Source organism: Oenanthe melanoleuca, chromosome 7, assembly GCF_029582105.1.
Source record: "Oenanthe melanoleuca isolate GR-GAL-2019-014 chromosome 7, OMel1.0, whole genome shotgun sequence".
In the NCBI taxonomy this organism is placed as follows: Eukaryota; Metazoa; Chordata; class Aves; order Passeriformes; family Muscicapidae; genus Oenanthe; species Oenanthe melanoleuca.
The window spans coordinates 21,161,518-21,177,530 of NC_079341.1; the positions used below are offsets into that span (position 1 = coordinate 21,161,518).

The window sequence follows — 16,013 nt, forward strand, 5'->3', positions numbered from 1 at the left end:
GAAGAATGCAGGGGCTTTTCAGTGTTTTTGAAGAGCTCTAAGAGCTGCCTCCATTCCCGGTTACAATATTTTACAGTGCTGTGGAGGCTAATGAAAGATGGAAATGGTTAAGGAAGTCATTGTTTGAGCATTAGGTCGATATTTTAATTGCTGTAGTGACAAAATCATATTAGATTTTGTCAGATTGCCAGCAAGCATACTGTTCTTAGATCTGTCAGGTGTGGAGTGTCATGGTCTCAGAAGTCACTAAGGGCTGTAGACTGGTGTAGTCATTATAAATGGCACTCTGGCTTTTCGTGTTACTGTTCTTTATGTGTTCTGGTAAGTTGTTGGGAATTCCCTGCTCTGCAGCTCCTGCCAATTTGGTGCTTTCTCGGTTAATGTTTCTGTTGCAATTTGAATATTGTTTTAGTATAATTAATGTTAAAAAAAAAGGGTTTTGTATTTTAGTGTATTAGTTGATGTAAAGAAATATTTAGCCTAGCTGTGTGTCTTATCCTTCTATCAAAAGGATATCTTTATTTTGGTGTGACACTTCTCTGTTGACCCTCTTTCAAAATGTCTGAATCCATCTCCATCTTTTTCATTCCCTGAAATAAGTGCTGTGTTGTGTCATTGTCGTGGGTAATAATGGGAAGTTCCAGTTTAGCCACACCCATAAAGGTTATTCATAAGGATTAAGATGGTGACATGAAGTTCAAAATGGTCCTGTCACTGACATTTTGGATAATCTTAACTAAATTGTTAAGGTTTGACTCTTCAAAAGGTACTTGCTAATATTAGTTTCCTACATCTCAGATTTTACACAGAAATATGCTAACACCTGCAAGTGGTTCAAATACTACAGCAATTAGTACTAAATACCTTGGAAAAAATTATGGTATGCATGCATACCTACGTAGATGTCTGTGTCTGTCTGTCCCCTGAAGCTCAGGATAGGGCAGATTGTTGGGAATGATAGAACTGTGTTCAAATTCTGCCTTCATGCATTGTCTAAGTAGTTTCTTTATGGTCTATGAGAACATTCATCTGAATGCTATTGTTGCTATTTCCAAATTAATAGCAATGACAAAGTTCATTTTGGCAAGAAACTGGACTGTTGAAACTATGTAGAACTCTAGTTTTCAAAAAGAGTAAAGGTTGGTTTACTATTAGCTATAGGTAAGTTTATTTCTAAGCAGATGTTTGTTGGGCAGAAAGGCAGTCAACCATGAAAATATTACTGGGAACAGGAATAACTCCCTGAAGTTCAGTGGCTTAGATTCTACAGAAATTTAATCTTGTTTTCTTGAGTGGTTTTATGGCCTTATCTTTCTTATGAAATGAACTTCCTTAGGGTTTAGGAACCTTTTTTTTTTCTTTTCTTTTCTTTTTTTTTTTTTTTTAATTGGGAAGTCCTTATTCCAGTATTCTGTTGTCCCATTTAAATTTTGAAATCCAATTAAATTGCATAAATTCAAAATTTAAATATTTGGGTTTGTTGGTTTGTTTTGGTGGTTTGTTTTTTTTTTTTTTTTAAGGAAATTCAATACACAGTCATTCAGTTTATGGTGACTTCTGTAGTGAACCAGTGCTAGTGTACAAGATAGTTAGTGTTAAACATCCAACTGTTGTGCAGATGGATAAGCTGCAAAGCTAGAATTACTGGTAAGAAAAGTGCAGCTGAATGTACTTAGTAAAAATGTGATTCCTCAAAATTGTCCACAGTGTCAGAAACCTGAAAGCAGTTGCTAAGTACTGGGGTTGTGCAGTAAGCAGAGGCAAGTGATTAATTTATCTTAAAAAGTTAGCCATTGGCTGAGCAGATTCCCTTTCACTGCAGTGCTTTACAGTTAATTATCAATTCCAGATGTACTTATTAGAAGCAATTTCCTTCATCCATAACTTTCTGGTGTATTCAGAGGTATGATTCCCCAGCTGAGTTATTGTACCAAGGGTAAGAACATGACTGTTAAAATCGCAGATGAGTTGGACTCTGTGCCCAAATGAACGGGTTTATTCCTGACTAGTATTTATCTATCCATACAGAGCACCAGATGTGGTTCAAGCCATGTGTCCCTGCACCACCCAGAGGTGGAGGTGTCTCCCACAGGTGCTGCAGCTGTTGTACCAGCTGTGCTAATGTGTGGCCTGCTGGCTGCAGGAGCTTCTGAGCACCTTGGTGGCCGCTGTGAGCGCTCCTTGGGTCATCTCTGCTTGTAGCTGTAGCCACTCACTTGTCTGAGTCAGACTGTTACCTGCTTTGCCACAACCAGTTCTGCCTGGCAGTTGAATTTCTCATGTATTATTAATGTTGTATTAGTAGTATGTCTGGAAGCTTTCCTAGGTGTTATCTAATTCTTGTGTTTTTTCATTTCAGAATTGACAATGATTCACTGTGCAGTCAGACATTCCCCCAGCAGCTATTTGGATGCACCAAGGAATGACATCCTGCATTTGCTTAGCATACAGCTGCTAAATCTTTGTAACTGATCTTCAGAACTAAGTTTCTGGGTGTAAAAGACATTGTTCATTATCATACACTGTGAAGTCACAAACATTTTAATTTTAGAGTACATAGTATTTTAGCTGAGTTTAAAAGTAACTGCATGAGCTAGAACAGTAGTTTGCAAAAGGAAAAAAAGTTTTGTCTCTTGGTTCAAATCAAGAGTGAAATTTTAAATTAGAAGGCAATATGCAAGAAAAATTTATGAGGGCTGTGGAAGTGATGTAGAACAACTTCTGTTTGTGTGATTCAGTATAAATTACAGCTATCAAGAAGAACAGGAAATGATAAGTAATAAGTTATTGAATTGCATGCACAAGGATTTTGGACAAGATTGTCATTTGTAAAAAGTCAGCAGTCAGAAAGTATTGGATCTAATAAGTGATAAGCAGCTACCAAAACATAATCCTTTAAAGAATGAGAAAAGATTGACTTGGGTTTGTTTCAGATAGGGCTGTAAGGAGAATCTGGCCCTAAGGCCAGAGCAGCATTGCTACATGTGGTATGTACACAGGATTTCACTTAGTTTTAGCAGACAGGTTTGTGCATGTTGCTTATTGCCTTACTTGTAAGACTCAGCTAGCCAGAGGTACCACATGTGTTTGCTGCAGTTGTCTTACTTTGTGTATGAAAAACCAGCGTTGGTTTAGTTCCGGATTGTTTGACAGCCTAATGCTGTTTTGTTACCACTTTCATGAGTCAGCACCAGCACCATCAGTAAATGAAGCAGTCTGAACTTCCTTTTTTTTTTTTTTTTTTTTTTTTTTCTTTTTTTTTTTTTTTCTTTTTTTCTTTTTTTTTCCTTTTTTTTTTTTTATTAAATTCTTCTTGTTCTTTTGATGAACAAGGGGGAGACACCAGAAGGAAGGGTAAGCAGCCACAGGGGCAAGGATGCTGCTTTTTGGAGTAATGTCAGCCTAAGCTATTCCTTGAACTGCCACATTGCTCTGTGGCTCCACTTTTGCCTCTGTTGCACTTTCAGCCAAACTGAGGGAAGGGTTGTCTTGGAAGCTGAGCTGCCAGCAGGACCAGCAAAGCCATCTTTGTTCTTTATTTGGTACTGCACCAAAGCCATTTTATCAGACCAGCAGATCTAACTACCTGTCTTTAAGCTTTTTGACATCCCTGTACCGCTCTTTTCCTTTTCACCATCTGCACATCCTAGATACCTCAGAAAGTGCTATTTCTACTCAACAACTTTATCAGGATTTGAATTTCTATGTTGATACACCCAATCAGTAATCTTTGAATTATTTCAGCTTTCTATGCTGTTCTTAGTTGACCTGGCACTAAGTTCAGGCCATCAAAGGTCTGTGCAGGCAAATCATTCCTAATGAACAGCTAGACATCTACTGGAGAGCTCCACAAAAGTTACTTGCCCTTGGAAATCTTGCTCTTGTTTTTGTGGATGAATCATCAGTTTTAATTAAAGGCCTACCTTTACAACTTTGAGAATTTCATGCTACTGAAGGAATACCATTTTCCTTACTTGTAAGGAGAAGCAGACTGCAATATATGAAAGTAGGCTCATGTGCTGGATTTTGCTATGCTGATTTTAGCAAACTCCTTGCTATGTTTCATCAAGTCTCCAGATTTGTTGTGTTCACAGTATTGTAGTGAATTGCCTTGTCATCTGTGCACCCTTGATCACTTGCATTTAGGAAAATATTTACAGTTTTCATAACTTTGCATAAGGAGGATTAGATTTACTAATTGGTTAGATTCTCTTACTCCTGCCACTAGTTCTAATTTAAATGTGTCATGCTCCTATTTGCTAGAGCTTAAAATTCAAAAGAGCTTACCCACAGATCATCTTAAATGGATGTTCAGTAACTGTGTGCTTTAAACTGGCCTGAAATCAGCTTCTCTAGACCATGGATGTAGACATGCTGCCCAAACTGGCTTTCATTAAACAAGAGAATGGATTTGCTGGAAATAACCTGTATCTGTTGAGACCTGGATCTGATACTGAGCAAATGCTAACAAGCCCTGCTTGATCCAAATTGAATGGGATTAAGTAGTTTTTGTACTATGCTAAGCATTGTGTTCTGGATTATCCTATTCCCAGTTCCCTGAAATGATGCTGGAAGTGATCGCTCCATTAAGCATTCTGGTAACGAAGCAAGTGATTTTGGTATTACTGTAACACCTAAAATTCTCCTTAAAGAAATGAAGCAATGGACAGTTTTCACTCTTGTGCATTAAAATTGTCAATTGAGAGAGAAAAATGTGTCGGAGGGCATAGCCACTGAGTACTGGGAGACAAAAAAGATGGCAAATGTGAGCAGAAAATGCTTCCCTCTAACTTCTAGGAAGCTAAACCAAGCTAAAACAGTCCTAACCAAGCAGACTAGGATTTTGGAGGTATCTAAAGACAAAAATTATTACTTTCTTGTCTTTTCCAGGATAAAATTGTCCAAATGTCAACATTTTCCTGGTATTCTTTGTAGATGGTTTCAAGATAGCAGCTCATAAAGGCTTGCAGAAGAAAGAAAAATTAGGTGATAGTATCTTGATCCATAGTGTTCCAGCAGCCTATAGTTTAATTCAAGATTTGAATATATGGGATGCACAGACCTGAAATAACGTACATAGAACTGCTTTATGTGGGTATACTTGAGCACACATGCTTCCAAGGGCAAAGGGATAACAAATGAGAGAAGCTGTGCATATTTCTTGCTGTTTGTCAAGCTATGTTTTCTGCTGCTAGAGTTACCTGATCAATTGGGAACATCTTCAGTTGTCTGTACCATCTTAGAAGCATTTTCTGTAGTAATAGCAGCTGCAGGAAAGGTGGTGTTAAGTGTCTGTCTGAACCATTCACTGGCTGAACGAGCTGTTCTTGTTTCCATCTTTCCCAAGAGTTAAACAGCTGCTTTTGTCATGCTAAACTGGTTGCAATTTGTCCTGTGGTGCCTGTTCATGGGTGTAAGACTCTGTGTGCTACACAGGAGAAAGTTGTACAAATTGTTCTGGGCATAACAGACACTCCTTTTTTCCTGAAGAGCACAGGGTATCCTGTGTGTGACTGTATTACATCATACATCTGGAGAAAATGGACTTCTGATGTCAGCTATGCTGGGTATGCTGTAGTGAACATTTGGCCAAAAGGGTTGGATGTGGTGGGCTTTAGCATGACTCTCTAATGGTTCAGGATCATCTGTGAGAAATGCCAAAAGCAGCACGGAGTCCACCAGCCCCAGAAATTTGGAAACAGTTGTCCTTGGTGCTGCCTGCACACAGCTTTTTCTCAGCTCTTAATTTAAATCACTTTTGCTGGACATAAGGCAAGCTTAGAGCACTGCAGTGTTCATTGCCTTCCATGAGAACACAGATTAGACCTTTTCTGTCCTGGAGGTGTCATTGTGGCTGTAACTGCACTGATACAGTTGAACTAATGAAAATCTTTGGTAAATCTGCTGTTGTGTCACGCCCTCGCTGCAGGCACCGCAGCCAGGTGCCCACACCGAGGCCACATCCCTCCCAAATGGGAAATGATGCAGGAGGCAAATGTTTCAGAAGCAGTGAAGTTAAACTGTTCTTTTCTAATGAGATTTGAACTTCTATGTTTTATTCTAGGAAGCCACATAGAGTGTTGGGAGTCCTTTGGAAGACTTTGGGAATGTCATTTGCAGTCTCATACATGCTCCATGCAGCCTCATTACAACCCAAAGAAAATTGGTGTACGTGTTGTAGCATGCAGACCAAGCAGGGTTTGCTCCCTGATGCTCTGTAGAAAAGTCCTATGTAGAGAATTTTTGCCAACATTATATACACTGCCGTCTTCTGGTTTGTCAGTTCTATGCAATGTTGAAATTTATAAAATTTCTGGACAGACTTTCAGCTTATGCAAATTGTCACGGTGTGACTTGGGTTTGCCAACCTTAATATATTTAATTTCTTTTAGAGGCGGGACCCAGGAGTAGAGACAAGGCAGGCTTAAAACTTAGAAAGGTACAAGAAGAAATTTATTAATAACACCAAAAAATATTCAGAATAAGATCCCTAGATTGTTTCCTCCTCCCCTTCATTCAACATTTCTTACCAATAAACATACAGAGAGCACTTCAGTCAGTGATACATTCAAATAATCAGTTCAGTTCACTTGAGAGAAAAGTCCCTTTTTGATTATGGCTTAGGGGGCGTCTTTACCTTCATAATCCACCTCCACCCGGGAAAAATATTGCAGATTATGACTCCTCCCATTCTTTCACAGTCCTTCCAGAGCTGTGCAATGGGTTATGTTACACACATGGGGTAGTACTTTTAAAGGCAGGCTGCTGAAAAACAAGATTCTCTTCATCTCCTTCACTATCAAATGTCTCTGTCCTTATTCCAGTCCCAGGACAGAGAGAGCTTCATTCCCCGAGGCAAAAAGTCATCTCTTTCTCTATTAAATGTCTCTGTTCATATTTCAGTCCCAGAACAGAGAGCTATATTTCTCCAAGGCAAAAATAAGGTTCTTCTCAAGCACCCAAAACCTCCCCAAGTATATTTCACAGTTTAAAGGAATTTTAGTAAAGTCACAATCCCCTTAGCCCACAAAAAGGTTTTCAGCTACTTATCAGTTCACATCTTTTCAATCTCTTCCCACCAGGAATTTTATCTTCATTGCGCTGACTTCTGAAGTCTCCAGACTTTATTTCTTCCCATTCAGGAGAGCTTAGAAAAATCGAGGATCTTATCCAGGCATGAAGAAGTTACAATTGTATCCAGATCTTGAAGAAACAGCTTGGGCAGCTGGAGGCCTCTTCTCTCAGAAGGCGGAGGGAAGGGGGAAGGGAGAGCCTTTGCCGGCTCCCCGATCCCCCCTGCTCGGCCATGCCCCGTGGAGAGGGGAGCTCCGGGCCGCGGGGCCATGCGGTCAGGGAAGGGCTGGGACCGTGCGGCCGGGCCAGGCCCCTGCAGAGCCGGGGTGCCGAGCTGGGCCCCCCCCCGCGGAGCCGGGGCACCGGGCCGGACTCCAGGCCGAGCCAGAGCCGGGCCGCAGCCCCCGGCCAGGGACCACCACCCCCGGAGACAGGAAGCCGAAAGAGAGAGAACAAAGCTGATCCACTGTGATTTGTGAAAGCGAAATAACTTTCATTGGTTTCCCGAGCTGTCCATCACCAAATCAGCTCTCTGATTGGTGCCAGCAGCTCACAGGGGCAGCTCCCAGAGACGGGAGAGCCTCTCCCCCCAAGCAGGTGAAACCAACACACAAATGAATGCAGACTCACTGGGTGAGAGTGGAACTAGGCCGATATGTGCAAGTGCAAAAACCTGACAACTCCTTACATAATGAGTCTGATGGTTTAAAAAGTTTCTACTGATCTTGCTCGTGTTTTAAAAGCATATTGCTAATTTAATAATACCTGCCTGCTTTTGTACAGTTTGGTGGCTTTGCCATGGAGGAGAATCACATTTATGGAGGTGTGGTCACTCTCCCATAGCAAATTACAAGTTCAGTGCCAGACTATGTATGTATCACAAATATAAAAGATATGTATAATGTGTGTGTATACATCCATCACTTGCAGCATCATACTCTCATACATGGGCTCTGTGACTGTCAAAACACCATGACAAATTAGCACAAATTCCTAGCTGAAATTTGGTGGATAGTCACTTCAACCTTTGTTGAAATAATTGTAAATGAATCTTGTGATTCCTTTTTTCTTGACTGTAAAAGGCAAGTGGAGTGTGAAAGCCTGGTGAATTTAACACTGTTAATATTTCTTGAATTTGTTATGTACTTTCCTAGTTATATCTGAGACTTGCTTTTATCCTTTACCAGCAATCCTGTTCATGTCCTGTTTCAGTGTGTTGATTATAGTGAGTTGTGTCTGCTGCATTTCATCATATTGCAGAATATTAAAACCATAAGGACACTTCTTGAAATTTTGGAAGCAAAAACATGGATTTCAGAAATTTCAGAAGCAAAAAGAAGAGCAAAAATATGAATGGAACTTTCAGTCCAGCACAGGTCATGCTGACCTCAATTCTATGGCAAATACTGTGAAAGACTATGGAAATAATTGCAATGGAGTAACTAGGAAGGATAGTGATGCTCTGAGTATGCTTTCCCATTCTTCAGTTCATGGAGGAGTCATTTATTCCCATGGAAAGTGATGCAAGATGCTGTTCTCACTGAAATTAGTTCAGCTGTGACTTGACATAGACACATAAGCTGCTGAGCAGCAGAATTGGACCTTCTTGGTATCAAAATTACAGTAACCTTTGTGTTGCACTCAGGCAGTGTATCTACACCAATTAGGCTTGAAGACACTTAGAAAAGGAAAAAATATTTGCAAAGTGAATTCAAAGGATAAAATATCTAAAGTGATCTGTACTTTGAAGCATAAATTGTGCAGTTTGAGCTTTTTCATGGAGGCATCCAGGTTCAGTCTTGATGACAAAGTCTTAATGACAAAGTCTTATAAAAGTGGCTTTTTCTACCCTTTTTTTGTCCGATGTGCCACCTTTCCAACAGCTGGAAATGCTAGCTGTGGTGAAGAGGGTGTGGTCTCTCAGGAAGATTAAGATGTAGGAATGCAGAAAAAGGGCCAGAGCCAGCTGCCTTATCTGTTCCATCGATGTTGTCAAAGAAAGCAGCAGGAATAGACTAGGCTCCCTATTAAATTCTTGTGTAATGGCCTTACCAGGAAGAACATACATTCTCTCCTTCAGAATGGAACAGAGGGATTCACAGTTGCAATGCTGCTGCTACTCTGGGTGCAGTATGTTGCCCATAAGGAATCAACAATCATAGACAAAGGGATTTTGATAGGAATTGACTCCCTCATACACGGTCGGGCACAAGTTCTTCAATTTCTTTAACTTGAATAAACAGAAAATGACATAGCGGATCCCATGTCAGCCAAAAGAGCCATCTGTGGTCTAACCCTGTGACAAACAGTATAGCAGTAATTCCAATGCCACCAACAATGTGGAGTTTGCCAGAAAAGCAGATGCTTCTTTTGACATGCATCTTCAATGCGGTGCCATTCCTATCTCATAATTACTGTCTGTGGAGGGAGGGTGGATAGGATAGCCAGATGAGCAGAATGGTGACATTGTAGTTTTTGGGGGAAAAGCCAACAGTTTGGAAAATTATAAAAAAGGAAAAATAAAAATAACTTTTTAAGAGCTGCAAAATTCTCCTGTGTGCATCATGAAATCCGTGACACTTTTTCAAGCAAGACAATACTTGCATGGATTTATCAGAAATCTAAAGTGTAATACAATATGGAAGAAGAATAAACAATGCTTCAGAAATTTCTGTGCAGAGTTTTAAACATAATTTAGATATTCAGTACTCTGTTTTCTGGATCCAGAGCAAAAGCCTTGGCTGGTTTCACTGAAGAAAATAGACCTGTGTATGTACTAGAATCGGGAAGGAAGTTGGCAGTGAATTCTTTTGTGTCTACAAAAGCCCTTGGTGAAGGGCTAACCATAAAATCATATACATGCTTTTTTGTCTGTCTGGTGGATCTTAGTACCATGCTCTCTTTCTTAGGGCAGCATCTTGACTTTTTTTTTAGATTCTTTTGATGTGGCCTAGCTGTTGGATTGCTGCAGCTTGTTCACATTTCAGAAACTTAAATATTTTGCTTTATATGTGTCTACAATTCTGTCATGGCTAGGGCATGGTACCAAGGTATTGTTTCAAGGGTTGTCCAGGAAATCCAGGTATAAAACTAAGAGGGAGGACAGACACTGTGATTCATGATGAGCAGGTGGAAGGGGAAAGGGAGGGTTCATGACATCTGGAAAGGAACAGGATGTAGCCCAGTTCAGCACTACCCTTGCTCTCCTTTGGGATAGCTTTTATGCTGTGGTGTAGCTAAGTTTGTGTATTTTGCACTTTTTATTTGTCTCACAACTAGGGAAATCAGTCAGTGGAGCATTGAAAAATCCCTGACAAGAGGTAAAGTTAATGGAATAAGTGAGTTTCAGGGGAGTTTGAAGCTTTTTCATTTATCACTGAGACTCTAGAAGAGCTACCTGAACCAGGAGGAGTTTCTTGCACCTATTGCTTGCTTTATTGTTACCATCTTGCCTGCCAATTCCAAGTTAGAAAGCTTTATTTTCTTGAGTAATAACAGTAAAAAATTCTCCACACCCTATTCTTGGAGAAAAAAAATCCTGTTCTGAAGCATCAATGTGGTTTTTTGTCATATACTTCAATGTGGCCAGGATTATGCTCACACTTCTTCAAGTGTCTTCATAGAAAGGATATAGATACATTTTGAGCTTTCTTTCATTGCCAGCAGAAGATTGCTGTTGCATTAAGCTTTAAATGTGTAATTTAAATAATACTGGTTCCATTTCCTCTCAGTATATGAAAATGTGACATTTTATAACAAGCTGGAATTGTTTACTTCAATACTTTCTGGTTTTAGTAATTGTTGCTTTCTGGTGAGAACAGGTCCAGTCCAGCTATATTGCTGTAAGATCTGAGGAAAGGAAGCAAAACTGCTCAGTGGCGAATGAGCTTGGGTTGTAATCAGAGGAGTCTAGAGATGAAATTGTTAGGAGCATCTGAGCCATGACTAGGGGTTTATGCTAGACTTTGTCTTGTTTCATTGCTGATAGAGCCACTCTTCATGAAGATATTTTAGAAAGGAAGCTGCGAGAAGTACCTACTCATGCATTTCTGTATGTCAAGGAAGGACTTCTTTAAATGGCTCAGAAAAAATGCATGAACTGCTTCCCTGGATTTTGCTAGAAACATTTTTTGTAATGGTAAATTGGTTGAAATTAGTTAAAGTATAATAAAGAAAAAAGAGAATTTTAGCAGTTTAAAAACAAATATCAGAGTGAAAATAACTTTTTTATTATCTTCATAGATGCATGATAATATCCACCTGCAATTTTGTTTCCTTTTGTTTTCTTTTAGTATGGAAAATACTTACTTGTATTCAGAAAAATAGTTTTCATAGGACTTGGCTGTAACATACAGGCAAGGAAAAAGTATAACCCTATATTTTTATCTTGCAAAGGTCCTCTTAAAACTTACCTATTGAGGCAAGGGGGCTTCCCTGTTCAGTGTGATATGTTTTTTTCATTGATTACTTAATTTTCATTCTATTTATTGCAGTCCATCATTGCTGTAATCCCACTTTAGTCTTCTGGGCTTAGTTCTTTCATACCAAGGTATGGAACATTTTTGGAAGAAACGCAGGGGCTGGACCTCCAGGTTCTCCTGGTCTCCCTGTGATGTTTTGTAACAGGCAGAGCCTTTGCCTGATGCCAGCCTCCACTCTCAGGGTCCTGCATCTTCCCAGTAGTTGTTTCTGCTCCTTGTGGCTGAACCACTAACACCTTTCCTCACCACCTAAAGAAAAATGGAATAGGCTTGCATCCTGAGTATGCAAATAGCTCTGTCTGATCGCAAAGCATGACACCCATAGTTTCTGCCTTGTGCAGTATACCTGCACTTTCTGGGATAGTCTTGTTAACTTTTACAGCGACACAATGAGATCATATTTTTTACCCATGCAAAGAGAAGTTATGGTCGGTGGTTTAAAGGTGAAAAAGGGGGCAGGTATCAGGGTTTTTTCTGCCTGAGATTTTCAACAGAAGTCTGGAGCTTCTGAGGTACACTTTATACTGGTGTCATGCTGAAAATGCTTAGATTTGGTTGCTGAATCTTCCTGTGACAAGTGCTTAGAGACTAAAGAACAGTTGGAGAAGCTACCCTAAGGCAGGAGATGTGAGTAAAGCAGCAGCAAAGCTTTCAGTTTCTGCTGGTTGGCTCATGTCCACTGAGAATTGAACTTGGAGAGGCCTCCAGAAATTCAGTTTAGCTTGCTGTAATGTTTCAGACATGATGAGGAAATACATTGAAACAGAATAGTGCAGGACACTCAAAATGGCATCTCCGCTGCAGCTGTCACTTTGCTGGCTTAGAGTAAGTGATCAAGGTTTAATGTTTCCTTATTTAAAGAAGGGTAATAAAGCAACTGTCTTCATCCACGGACACTCATTTCTGTTAAACACTTGGAGCTGTTCTTTCTGCTAGGGACATGATTTAATTCCAAATGAGTTCCTATTTCCTAAGCTTTCCTAAGTGTTGCAGTGTCTTGCTTCACTAGGTATGGCATCTATTCTCCTGAGCCCTTGCTTTCATTGTACAAGCTCTCTCTAACCTGAAGTGTTAGGTAGATTAATAAATAAACAAGAAACTCCCAATTTAACAAAAAACAAAAGCACATGTAATATTTTTCTCACTGTTGCACACATCCATGAAAAATGTACGGTAATTTTTATATCAGTACCAGTTACTGAAGATGCTGCTTTCAAAATCAGGGAAGTTAGGCAAAGTCAGGCTGGGTAAGCAGGTATTTGTAGCTTAGTCACCTGAGCAAAGCTAGAGAAACACTGCTGATGAGATTTTGATACTATGAGATGATCCAAGTAACAATTCTGGCTAAATCTGATAGTTAATGTGTGCTGCAATTCATGGTTTGAATTTAGAGTAGATGTGTGAGAACTAACTCCGTTGTTAAAAGTCATGGTACTTTTCCCATTAGGAATTTTGGCTGAGTGATTAAACTCATTATTAAATGCTCATATGTTATATAACTTTATGTGCATGCTTTTATTGCACAAAGTCAGACTTAAATGGATTGCTACTGTAGTGGTCATACTCTGTTTTGGGACAGTCATTGTCCAAGCTAGCTTCTACTTGTTGAAGTTCTGTTGGAATTCTGTAGTCTGAAGGCAGAAGGGATCAGTATCTCTCAGCCCCCAGTCAAAGAAATTTCTTGGGGTTATTCCATTTTGGTTTGATGTCTTTTTATCTGTTGACAGCAACGAGATTCTTCTGTTCCTTGGTAGATAAAGTCCTGCTCTGACTCATTTTTAGTCCTTAAGCATAGAATGGTTTGTAAGGAAGGCAGGAATGGCTCTTATGAGTGTATTCACCAGCTGGTTTTCAGTACTTGAGATTATTCCCGTTTGGGGTTTATATTGAGAAGAAAACACAGGCAGACAATTCTCCTAGTTTAAAGGCACTTCACAGGGACTGTTCAGTCACTGAGCTTTTCATTTTCCTAATAAGTATCTGTGGTTTTCCCATTGCTGTGGTGGGGCTGTGGAGGGTTGGAGGGAAGGTGCCTCAGAGGTAAGGTGGGAGTGCTGAGAGCTCCTCTCCACAATGGGCTGGGGAGATCATAGAGCAGATGGGCTGATTATTCTGTCACTGGCCTTTTTTGCTTAATGTTTGTTGAAGATGACAGGAAGGAAACTGCTCTGTAAAAAGAAAGATCAGTAATTACCTTTTGGAGTGAAAACTAGAGGAGGAAATGCAAACCAGAGTGACAATGGTATTTCTTGTGAGCAGGAATATTGTCACAAGCAATGATGGTCTGTTGCTTACATTCATTCCTCCTATCCTTGAGTTCTGTATTTTAATTTAAGATGCAGTGATTATGAAGAAGAATTAATAAATGTATTTTTGCATATGTTGAAATGTTACAAAGTATTGTGAAGTCCATATAGTAAAAACTTAAGAACAGCTTTTGATATGGATTTTTAGCAAAAACTACCAAAACTTTTTAGATTTGATTTCAGGTTTTAGACAAAGCACTTGGTTAAGGTTTGTAAAAGCTAAACAAACAACCCCAAACTTTGGCCAGGTCTCCACTGCAGAATGTCTTGCCAGCAAAGCACTGTGTATCAGCCAGGGGTGTGGAAAAAAGTCATACATCCTCACTGACATCAATATGTTGGCCAAAGCCCAGGTGTGGATGCAGCTGTGCAGGCAGAAGAGCTTTTATCGGCTTGGCTGCTGTTGTTTGGGAGGTGATGCAACCGTGCCAGCAGACAAACTCCTCTCCTGGCCTGCGCCGGCAGCGTGGGAGGCTCCAGTGCGGTCAGGGCGTCCAGGCTGTACTGCCAACCAGCCCTGTGCAGCAGGGGCAACAGCAAAAAGGCCCCTTTGAACAACAGAGAGACCTCTAAAATTCAGTTTTTACAAGTAGTTGTCGATGAGGAACAGAGCGGAAAAAGTGATGCAGATTTAAAAAAAAAAAAAGTGGTTTGGTTGTATGGCTTTAAGATGTCACTGTCCCTTTAATGGCTGTCTGTCATTGGGTTGCAGGCCTTGAGAATTGCAGGAAACCCAGCACATGTGTTTTGCAAAGCCTTTAAGGCTTGTAAAGGTATGAGTCTCACTGAAAAACCTCCTGTCTGTAAACTTAAGGAGACAACTATAGTCTCCATTTACATTCCTGTCATGTTCAAATGTGACCACTAGCTCTAGCACATCTTCATGTTTAAATAGAAGTTTAAATTTCTCAGAATGGGGTGTTTATGTTTTACAGACAGACAGAATTAGGATCCCTGCTCTCTCTACACACAGACACACATTTTCCTCTCCTGGCTTTGGCCAGCTGGTGACAAGATTTTATAAAACTCCAGTTCTTCATAACATAGAAAAACAAACATTTTAAGGGCAAAACACTGTAAGAAATAAAAGAAAAACCAAACCGAAGATACTGAAAAACTTAATAGAGGCTCTTAGCCTTCAGTTGTAATTACCAGTTTAGATGAAGACAGGTGTGTGTATGGTGATTTTTCTTGCAGCTGTACGTGCACATTTTGAAACTATGAACAGAGCAGTTTTGCATTCGATCACTGCATTTTGAGAACTTCACTGAAGGCTTTTTGAAGAGAATATCACTGTGCCAGACTAAGTTTGTTCTGTTGTGAAAATGTTTTGAAACTAGTCGCTCTGTCATCCTGCATTGCTTGTAACCCTAAAAATAATTGCCTGGCGTTACTGGAAGCAGAGTGGTCTGACAGACTGACTTGTGCTGCTATTGTTAAAATCCGTCAGTGTTTCCATTGCAAACTTGGAAGGGAGCATTTAATCTTTTTCCCTGGAAGAAATTCTAGTTCAGTGCTTCAATTCCAAATATAAATATTGTGGAAAAGATTTGATGTTTCTAAAAATCTTTATTAAAAACAACTAAAACAAAAAAATCTTCAACCCTATGGCAATGAAATATTGTTATTCAGTTTTGAAATGCTAAATGGTCAGGAATGTATTTCATTCTTTTTTTTGTAATTTTCAGTTCAATTAAATTAGGCAGCAACAATGTTACTGCTTATCAATGTTGATTTTAGCAAGTCTTGCAGTTGGCTGTTCCAGGCCCTTATAGCTGCATAATAAACTTTGCAACATGCCAAATTGGAAGATTTCAAAACCTTCCTGGGGAAACACAAAAAAGAAACACATAATTACCATAAAGTATCTGATATAAAGCATTCCTTTGTACTTTTCTCCCACTCATGCTTCCATTCCAATTTCTTGGGGTTATCTCCAAAATAGTTTCAGTTTTCTTGTGTCTTCTTGTCTGTAGTTTCATGGGGGCTTTAAGCAGAGGTAAACTCTAATCCTTTCCTCTCTGCCTTCACATTCCTGCTCCCTGCCTTGTGACAGCCAAAGCTTTTGCGTAGTGCAAAGCCCACATGTGGTGTACCAGATCAGGGAAGATCATTTTTTTGGTTCAGTTTGTGGCTGTACAACTGTTTGTAC

At 39.8% G+C, this 16,013-nt stretch overlaps 1 protein-coding gene across 5 annotated transcripts in view; it reads left to right on the forward strand.

The window, feature by feature from the left end:
- The window catches only part of RBMS1 (RNA binding motif single stranded interacting protein 1), a 142,260-nt gene that overhangs the window by 60,793 nt on the left and 65,454 nt on the right, over positions 1 to 16,013 (forward strand). The window lies entirely within an intron of this gene.